This window comes from Engystomops pustulosus, chromosome 6 (assembly GCF_040894005.1).
Source record: "Engystomops pustulosus chromosome 6, aEngPut4.maternal, whole genome shotgun sequence".
Lineage (NCBI taxonomy): Eukaryota > Metazoa > Chordata > Amphibia > Anura > Leptodactylidae > Engystomops > Engystomops pustulosus.
In genome coordinates, this window is record NC_092416.1 from 63,949,874 (window position 1) to 63,960,318 (window position 10,445).

Consider the following 10,445-nt stretch of genomic DNA (forward strand, 5'->3'; position numbering starts at 1 on the left):
GAAGCATGGAGCCTAGGGAGGAGGGTCACAGCGTGAGAAGCATGGAGCCTGGGGAGGAGGGTCACAGCGTGAGAAGCATGGAGCCAGGGGAGAAAGGTCACTGTTTAGCATTTATAGTGCAGACAAAAACTGGGGATCTTTTTAAAAACATACCCATTTTGTTATATGAATTAATATTAATGAGTTTCAGGACAAGACTTAAAACTTAGCCTTCTATGATAAATATTAAAATGAACAGAAATATGACATAACAAATATAGGCACTACAGATGAGTTGTGTGCGTTCAGGTGCTAATCCATATGCAAATATTACATGCTAACCGCTGATGTTAAAAGGTCCCACCATGTGTCCACGGCCATCATCATGGTGGTGTGCTCCTTGTACAGCACATACTCATATGTACCCCCAACTGAGCAAATAGCTGTCTTGATATATAATACAAGTACCACATTTCCTCCTGTGTTACATATACATAGATACATCACAGTTCAATATAATTATTAGGCTGCTTACGTCGAGAAAGCTCACGATGGATACACTAATTGTATACATTGACATATAGTGGCAGACTGAGGCCTGGTTGTTGCCCCCATCTGACCACTATACGATGAATCCGCCGAAAAAGTACATAACTTGCTACAATTTTCTTCCCTGCTGCCTCCTGTTGACAGACGTATGTGCTTAGCGGAGGCAATGGAAGGCTATGAGGAGCGGATGCAGCGGAAGCAGAGGAGCGGAACATTGTATCAAGCGGTGTTTTGTTTCATGGACCAATCACAGTGCAGAGCATGTGTGTCATTGGGGTCGGATTAAGGGAGGTACAAACTGCAGCCAGAATTTTTATTTATTTTTTAATAGTGAGAAGACTTATCCACATCATAAGAGTATATATCAAGGTGAGCAGGGGGATATCATGGAGATATCTACAGTAAATGTATGGAGTCAGTTTACAGCAGCATGGGGGGGGGGGGGGGTTGTAAATATGTTGGGTATAGGCAAGTCCTTGGTCACTTACACTCACCGGCCACTTTATTAGATACACCATGCTAGTAACGGGTTGGACCCCCTTTTGCCTTCAGAACTGCCTCAATTCTTCGTGGCATAGATTCAACAAGGTGCTGGAAGCATTCCTCAGAGATTTTGGTCCATATTGACATGATGGCATCACACAGTTGCCGCAGATTTGTCGGCTGCACATCCATGATGCGAATCTCCCGTTCCACCACATCCCAAAGATGCTCTATTGGATTGAAATCTGGTGACTGTGGAGGCCATTTGAGTACAGTGACCTCATTGTCATGTTCAAGAAACCAGTCTGAGATGATTCCAGCTTTATGACATGGCGCATTATCCTGCTGAAAGTAGCCATCAGATGTTGGGTACATTGTGGTCATAAAGGGATGGACATGGTCGGCAACAATACTCAGGTAGGCTGTTGCGTTGCAACGATGCTCAATTGGTACCAAGGGGCCCAAAGAGTGCCAAGAAAATATTCCCCACACCATGACACCACCACCACCAGCCTGAACCGTTGATACAAGGCAGGATGGATCCATGCTTTCATGTTGTTGACACCAAATTCTGACCCTACCATCCGAATGTCGCAGCAGAAATTGAGACTCATCAGACCAGGCAACGTTTTTCCAATCTTCTACTGTCCAATTTCGATGAGCTTGTGCAAATTGTAGCCTCAGTTTCCTGTTCTTAGCTGAAAGGAGTGGCACCCGGTGTGGTCTTCTGCTGCTGTAGCCCATCTGCCTCAAAATTCGACTTACTGTGCGTTCAGAGATGCTCTTCTGCCTACCTTGGTTGTAAAGGGTGGCGATTTGAGTCACTGTTGCCTTTCTATCAGCTCGAACCAGTCTGCCCATTCTCCTCTGACCTCTGGCATCAACAAGGCATTTCCGCCCACAGAACTGCCGCTCACTGGATGTTTTTCGGACCATTCTCTGTAAACCCTAGAGATGGTTGTGCGTGAAAATCCCAGTAGATCAGCAGTTTCTGAAATACTCAGACCAGCCCTTCTGGCACAAACAACCATGCCACGTTCAAAGGCACTCAAATCACCTTTCTTCCCCATACTGATGCTCGGTTTGAACTGCAGGAGGTTGTCTTGACCATGTCTACATGCCTAAATGCACTGAGTTGCCGCCATGTGATTGGCTGCTTAGAAATGAAGTGTTAACGAGCAGTTGGACAGGTGTACCTAATAAAGTGGCCGGTGAGTGTATGTGTGGCATGGTGATCAGACCATGTATATGTCCAATGAGGGTGCAGTCACAGGTGGTGGTGTTGGAAGTGTATATTACATCATTGCCCTTGGAAGGGGACTTTTATCAGAAGTGTCAGAGAGCAGAACTGTTGTAGTTGCCAATGGCAACCAATCAGAGCTCAGCTTACATTTCTCAGAGTTGTTTATAAAATTAAATCTGAACTCTGATTGGTTGCCATGGGCAACTAGAACAGTTCTCCTCTCAGACACTTCTGACACTCTCTATCCCCCACTGACACTCCACACCTCCGCTTTTCAATGTCTCCTCTCCTCCATGCTGTCTCTCTGGAGTAAGCAGGCCATTCTGTAGGGGCGTCGCTTCATGTTGCTGGAGGAGGCTCTCTGCCTCTACAGCTTTAAAGTAACTTGCTGCAAGATGCAGATGTCAATAGAGCATGGAGCCCCTCAGGCTCATTTGCATGATTTTTAAAGATTTTTTTTGTAAAAAAACAAGGGCTCAAAAAGCTAAATAAGAGCAGATCCTGACAAAGCGCGAAGACACTCAAATATAAGTGTAATTGGTTAACAATTCTTCAAAGCTGGAAAACACATAGTAACATAAAGAAGCATGCGTCAAAAAGCATGCATCAGGACGCCATGTGTGAATGCACCCCTAGGGATTCAAGGGGTATTCCCACTTCAGCAAATTAATGTTATTGTTTGTATGATGAAAAGTAATACAATTTTCCATTATACTTTTTGTATCATTTCCTCATGGTTTTCTAGATCTCTGCTTGCTGTCATTCTATAAAAAGCTTATATGTTTATTTCCAGTGGACAGTAATCTGACCATGGTCACAGAGGTGTACAGCTCATTAGTATCACAGAAAGGTGTGTGATCTAACGAGCTGTGCACCTGTGTGACCATGGTCAGATTTCTGTCCACTGGAAATAAACAGTGAATCTTTCTATAGAATGACAGCAAGCAGAGATCTAGAAAACCAAGAGGAATTGATACAGAAAGTATATTGGAAATTTGTATAACTATTCATTATTCAAACAATATCAATTACTTATTAAAATGGGAATACCCCTTTAACCCCTTAATGACCGCTGTATTAGGTTTTCTACAGCCCCCATTAAAGGACATTTACCACCAGGATGAAGGATTATAAATCAAACAAACTTACATTCTGGTGTGTGCCCCCTCTGTCAGGTTCTGCTCTTCTTGTAGAATCTTATGCACTTGTTTTTAGGAAATGAAGGTTTTGAAAATTGTGCAAATGAACCTGTGGAGCCCCGGGCTCCATTGACATCAATGGAACCAGGAGCCCCTCAGGTTCACCTCCATAATTTTTTTTAAAACCAGGCCCAAAGAAGCTAAATGAAGAGCAGAACCTGACAGGGGGAACACACCAGCACATAAGTGTGCTTGATTTACAATCCTTCATCCTGGTGGTATATGTATTTTACGGGTACTTCTTCTGATGAACCGCCTTTCTACTTCGGCTTATCAGAAGATGATTGTGGGACATCGGGTCCTGCAAGTGCCTGACTGTGAAGACCCTGCACTCACACCCGAGATCAGAAAAACCCCTGGTGATCCATCCTGCCGCAGGGTCCGGCGTGTGCCCTGAGGCTGACAGCTCCTCTTCACGCCGGGTTCTGCCTCCTGGCAGGACCCGGCTGTAACTAACTGAGCATGCATTACTTACATTGTACACTTCAATACAAGTTAATTGTTCAAGCCCAAGTTTGGAAACATTTTAAAATGTAAAAAAAAAAATATGTAAAAATCATTTCATAATAATAATTAAATAAATAAAATAAAAGTCCCCTAATCACCCCAGTTACATATAAAATCCAAATAAAGTATCACCAAGTCCGTACTAATCTGTACAATAAATCTAAATCAATACTGAACCCACTTGGTGAACGACATAAATAAAATAAGCACGAAAAACTTCCCATAATATACAATTTTTCATCAAATACCCTCACAAACTTGATAAACAGATTACTGAAGAAGAGATAGGGGAAGCACTGGACTCGATTTCGGCTAATACTGCCCCAGGTTCCGATGGACTGCCCATCGGAATTTATCGGAGATGTAGGCAGGTTCTGCTGCCTATCCTCTTGGAGGTTTTAAATTGCTCACTCAGGGAAGGAAAGTTACCGATCTCTATGAGAGAGGCCATGATTGCTCTAATATTTAAAAAAAATAAGAATGAGCTCGAGGTTGAGTCATATCGCCCTATATCATTATTAAACACCGACGTTAAATTGTTGGCCAAAACATTGGCATTGAGATTGAGGACGGTGGTGGCGGATATAATACATTTGGATCAGTCATACTTCATCCCTGGGAGACATGGGGCTAATAACCTAAGAAGGATTTTCGCAGGGATTCAGATGGGCCGGGGGAATTTATAGGTTACATCCAATTATTATACTCGGAACCTACGGCCAGGATAAGAACAAGCTGGGGATTGTCGGATGAGATTAAAATATCAAGAGGGACAAGGCAGGGATGCCCAGTATCCCCCATTTTGTTTGTATTATTTTTGGAGCCACTGGTAATTAGGTGTAGGAATAATCAGGATATAATTGGATGGGGCTGTGGTGGCTCGAAGAATAAAATCTTACTATATGCTGATGACGTTGTTTTCACAGTCAATCAGACAGAGAGATCAGTTCGGGCGATTATGGATACCATCCGGAGCTTTAGTGAGAATTCGGGATTTGAGGTCAACTGGTCAAAATCACATATTCTCCCTTTGGATGACTTCAAAGTAGATGACACTAATGAATTGAATGTTTTAGCTAGAGGAGAATGTATAGAATATCTCGGCATAAAAGTATCAGAGAACTCCAGTACTTATATAGATAACAATTTGGTCCCTTTAATACAACGGGTGAGAAAAAAAATTGCTATATGGATAAAATTATCACTGTGACAGGTAGATAGAATGGCACTTATAAAGATGATTATTCTTCCCCAGTTGCTGTATATTATTACAGTTACTCCTATTTGGATAAAGAGTACATTCTTCAAAATCATTGAGAGGTTAATGAATGATCTTATATGGGGAAGGAAGAGGGTAAGAATTAAACTTGAAGTATTTTACAAACCAAAGGGTAAAGGGGATGGTCTCTGCCTAATTTTTTTTTGTATTTTATATCGGCAATATTACAATATTTGGTGGGTGGAGCTGATGAATTAGTTATTGGGGAAATAGCACGAGTAGCGGGAATAGTTTTATTAGAATCAGGCCGTTTGAATCAATCAACACTTAGAAGTTTACCAATATGCAGTTGTTTTAAAAAAACTTGGGAATGGATTAAAAAAAAAAATGAAATAAATAATAGCACAAAATTTTCACCATTATGGCAGAACGTAAGATTAACCAGTTCGCGACCGCCCGCCGTGTATTCACGGTGGCGGTCGGGTCGCGCTGCATGGAGACAGCTCACGGGCTGAGCCCTCTCCATAGCCGGTAAGCACCGATCGTGGGTGTTATCACAGCGATGGCTACCGGCAAAGCTGCCGGCAGCCTTAAAAAGTTAGCGGATCGCCGTTCCCCGTGACGTCATCGGGGAGCAGTGATCCGTCTCCATGGTAACCTCGGGTCTTCCGAAGACCCGAGGCTATTACGTTTTGATAGCTGATAGCACATTGTAATGAATGAGGAGGAAAATCACCATATACTGCCATACTGTAATATGGCAGTATATGATAGGATCGATCAGACAACCTAGGGTTAAAGTACCCTAGGGAGTCTGAAAAATAGTAAAAAAAAATATATAAAAAAAAAAAAAGTAAAAAAAAAAAAAATTATAATAAAAAACCCTAAAATTTCAAATCACCCCCCTTTCCCTAGAACTGACATAAATATAAATAAACAGTAATAATCATAAACACATTAGGTATCGACGCGTCCGAAAATGCCCGATATATCAAAATATGATAACGGTTTTTCAATGCATTTAACAATGTAACGGAAAATAGCGCCCAAAGTCGAAAATGGCACTTTTTTGCCATTTTGAAAAATATAAAAAATCTATAAAAAGTGATCAAAAGGTCATACAGTCCTAAAAATGATATCATTGAAAATATTATGAAATTTTGCAAAACGTTACACCACCCACAGCTCCGTACACCAAAGTATAAAAAAGTTATTAGCGCCAGAAAATGGCAAAATCAAAAAAATTATTTTTGTACAGGAGGTTTTAATTTTTGTAAATGTATGAAAACATTATAAAACCTATACAAATTTGGTATCCCCTTAATCGTACCGACCCAAAGAATAAAGTAGACATGTCATTTGGCGCGCTCAGTGAAAGACGTAATATCCAAGCCCACAAGAAAATGGCGCAAATGCGTTTTTTCACCATTTTCACTGCATTGGGAATTTTTTTTCCCGCTTCCGAGTACATGGCATGGAATATTTAATACCATCACTATGAAGTGCAATTTGTGACGCAGAAAACAAGCCCTCACACAGCTCTTTACGTGTAAAAATAAAAAAGTTATAGATTTTTGAAGGTGGGGAGTGAAGAATGGACATGAAAAAACAGGAAAGGGCCCGGTCCTTAACCGGTTAAAGGAATTAGAGAATTTTCACGGTAGGACTTTTTGGGAGCATAAAGGAATCCAATATATTTTACAGATGTTTGTAGATGGTAGATAAATTCCCTTTGACACAGTGAAAGAATTATATAATATTGATGATACAAACTATTTTTATTATGTTCAGTTAGCACATACAATAAGTTGAGGGATAAGCAGAGTTTAAGGATAGGGAATCACAATATAATAGAATTTTTGGGAAAAGTTAGAGGGGGGAAAAAATTATTATCCAAAATATATCAATTTATTATAAATAATATTAGGGAACCAGACACACATATAAGTAAAAGAAAATGGGAAAGAGATATTGGAGTGCTATCGGATAAACATTGGACGAACATCTTCCAAAATATGAACATTGTATGCTGAAAAGCAATCAGTCTGATTCAGTTCAAAATAATATATAGATTGTACTATGCTCCGGCTATGATCAATCGGTTTAAGAGAACAAAGAACGTAAAATGCCCGAAGTGCCAGGAACAAAATGCAGATGTTCTCCACGTGATGTGGAACTGTAATATGGTACTGGAATTCTGGGAGGATATACATATAGAGGTAAGCCGTGTATCAGGACTGACGGTTCCTAAGACACCAGATGTCTTTGTGCTGGGAAATATGTGTGATATCGCTGGTACTTCACATCAGGTTAGATGGTTGGGAATGGCACTACAGGTGGCTCGCTGTATACTGATTTATAATTGGATATCCCCTAAAAGACCACCCATGGCAGAATGGCATAAGAGACTAGATAGAATAAAAATTAAATATATAGAATTAGGAAAGGTGTCAAAAAAGATGGCTAGACAGAGATCGCAATAACGCCTCTACAAGCGTCTATGACGCATGCAGAGGCTGATTTACTCTTCAAAAAAAACACCAAGCGTATAAATACGCTTGGTGATTTTCTTGTAAAAGCGCTGGCTCTCCGCAGTAGTGATGTGCAGCTGCCGCCTGCTAGTGTGTAAGGAGCAGAGCGGAGAGCGGAGCGCACAGAGCAGTCACGTGCACACCGACCACTACACTGCAGAGAGGTCTCTGCTTCTGCCGGCAGAAGAGGAGCTCAGGCCACGCCCCCTGAACACTCACTGCTGCCGGTCACTGTCTTCTCCAAGCTGCTCTGTGTCCCTGTCATATCTCATATAGGGAGCAGCAGGGGAATCACATTACACTAAAAAGGGGCGGGGCAAGGCACAAGCAGGAGGACAGGACATGTGACCTTTACAGGGGTCTCAGCTCCTCCTCCCCTCCTGACCCGTCTCTCTAGTTCCAATATATACAGCTGCACATGCGCACTAGCAGACTTGGCAAAGTCTGAGAAAGAAGGAGAGTGGAGAAGCTGTGGTGGGGGTCCTGTGTCTGCTGTGGTGTTCTCACAGGTTTGTGTGGCTGACCTATTCCCAGGGAGTTCAATTGATAAATAGTGGTTACCTGAGCCTGATATTAGATGTATTCAATAAAGTACAAAATAGTTATGATTGAAAATTCTATGCATGGGTGGACTGCATGGGACGCCATCTTACAATGGTCACAAGAGCTTCCAATCTGAGGTGTGGGGGGGGGGGGCAGGAGGTGAAAGTGCTTGTCCAATGGTCACAAGAGCTTACAATCTATGAGAACGAGGAGGGGACACAGGAGGTGACAGTGCGTGTCCAATGGTCACAAGAGCTTACAATCTATGAGGAGGAGGAGGACACAGGAGGTGACAGAGCTTGTACAATGGCCACAAGAGCTTACAATCTATGAGAAGGAGGGGACACAGGAGATGGCAGCACTTGTACAATGGTCACAGGAGCTTACAATCTATGAGGGTGGGCACAGGAGATGACAGTGCTTGTACAATGGTCACAAGAGCTTACAATCTATGAGGAGGAGGGGACACAGGAGGTGACAGTGCTTGTACAATGGTCACAAGAGCTTACAATCTATGAGGAGGGGGGCACAGGAGGTGACAGTGCTTGTACAATGCTCACAAGAGCTTACAATCTATGAGGAGGGTGGGCACAGGAGATGGCAGTGCTTGTACAATGGTCACAGGAGCTTACAATCTATGAGGAGGAGGGGACACAGGAGATGACAGTGCTTGTACAATGGTCACAGGAGTTTACAATCTATGAGGAGGAAGGGACACAGGAGATGACAGTCCTTGTACAATGGTCACAAGAGCTTACAATCTATGAGGAGGGGGGCACAGAAGGTGACAGTGCTTGTACAATGCTCACAAGAGCTTACAATCTATGAGGAGGGTGGGCACAGGAGATGGCAGTGCTTGTCCAATGGTCACAAGAGCTTACAATCTATGAGAACGAGGAGGGGACACAGGAGGTGACAGTGCGTGTCCAATGGTCACAAGAGCTTACAATCTATGAGGAGGAACAGGAGATGACAGTGCTTTTACAATGGTCCCAAGAGCTTACAATCTGAGGAGGAGGGGACACAGGAGGTGAAAGTGCTTGTACAATGGTCACAAGAGCTTACAATCTATGATGAGGGTGGGCACAGGAGATGACAGTGCTTGTACAATGGTCACAAGAGCTTACAATCTATGAGGAGGAGGAGGGGACACAGGAGATGACAGTGCTTGTACAATGGTCACAAGAGCTTACAATCTATGAGGAGGAGGAGGGGACACAGGAGATGACAGTGCTTGTACAATGGCCACAAGAGCTTACAATCTATGAGGAGGAGGAGGGGACACAGGAGATGACAGTGCTTGTACAATGGTCACAAGAGCTTACAATCTATGAGGAGGAGGAGGACACAGGAGGTGACAGAGCTTGTACAATGGCCACAAGAGCTTACAATCTATGAGAAGGAGGGGACACAGGAGATGGCAGCACTTGTACAATGGTCACAGGAGCTTACAATCTATGAGGGTGGGCACAGGAGATGACAGTGCTTGTACAATGGTCACAAGAGCTTACAATCTATGAGGAGGAGGGGACACAGGAGGTGACAGTGCTTGTACAATGGTCACAAGAGCTTACAATCTATGAGGAGGGGGGCACAGGAGGTGACAGTGCTTGTACAATGCTCACAAGAGCTTACAATCTATGAGGAGGGTGGGCACAGGAGATGGCAGTGCTTGTACAATGGTCACAGGAGCTTACAATCTATGAGGAGGAGGGGACACAGGAGATGACAGTGCTTGTACAATGGTCACAGGAGTTTACAATCTATGAGGAGGAAGGGACACAGGAGATGACAGTCCTTGTACAATGGTCACAAGAGCTTACAATCTATGAGGAGGGGGGCACAGAAGGTGACAGTGCTTGTACAATGCTCACAAGAGCTTACAATCTATGAGGAGGGTGGGCACAGGAGATGGCAGTGCTTGTACAATGGTCACAGGAGCTTACAATCTATGAGGAGGAGGGGACACAGGAGATGACAGTCCTTGTACAATGGTCACAAGAGCTTACAATCTATGAGGAGGGGGACACAGGAGGTGACAGTGCTTGTACAATGGTCACAAGAGCTTACAATCTATGAGGAGGGGGACACAGGAGGTGACAGTGCTTGTACAATGGTCACAAGAGCTTACAATCTATGAGGAGGGGGACACAGGAGATGACACTGCTTGTTCAATGGTCACAAGTGGTCAC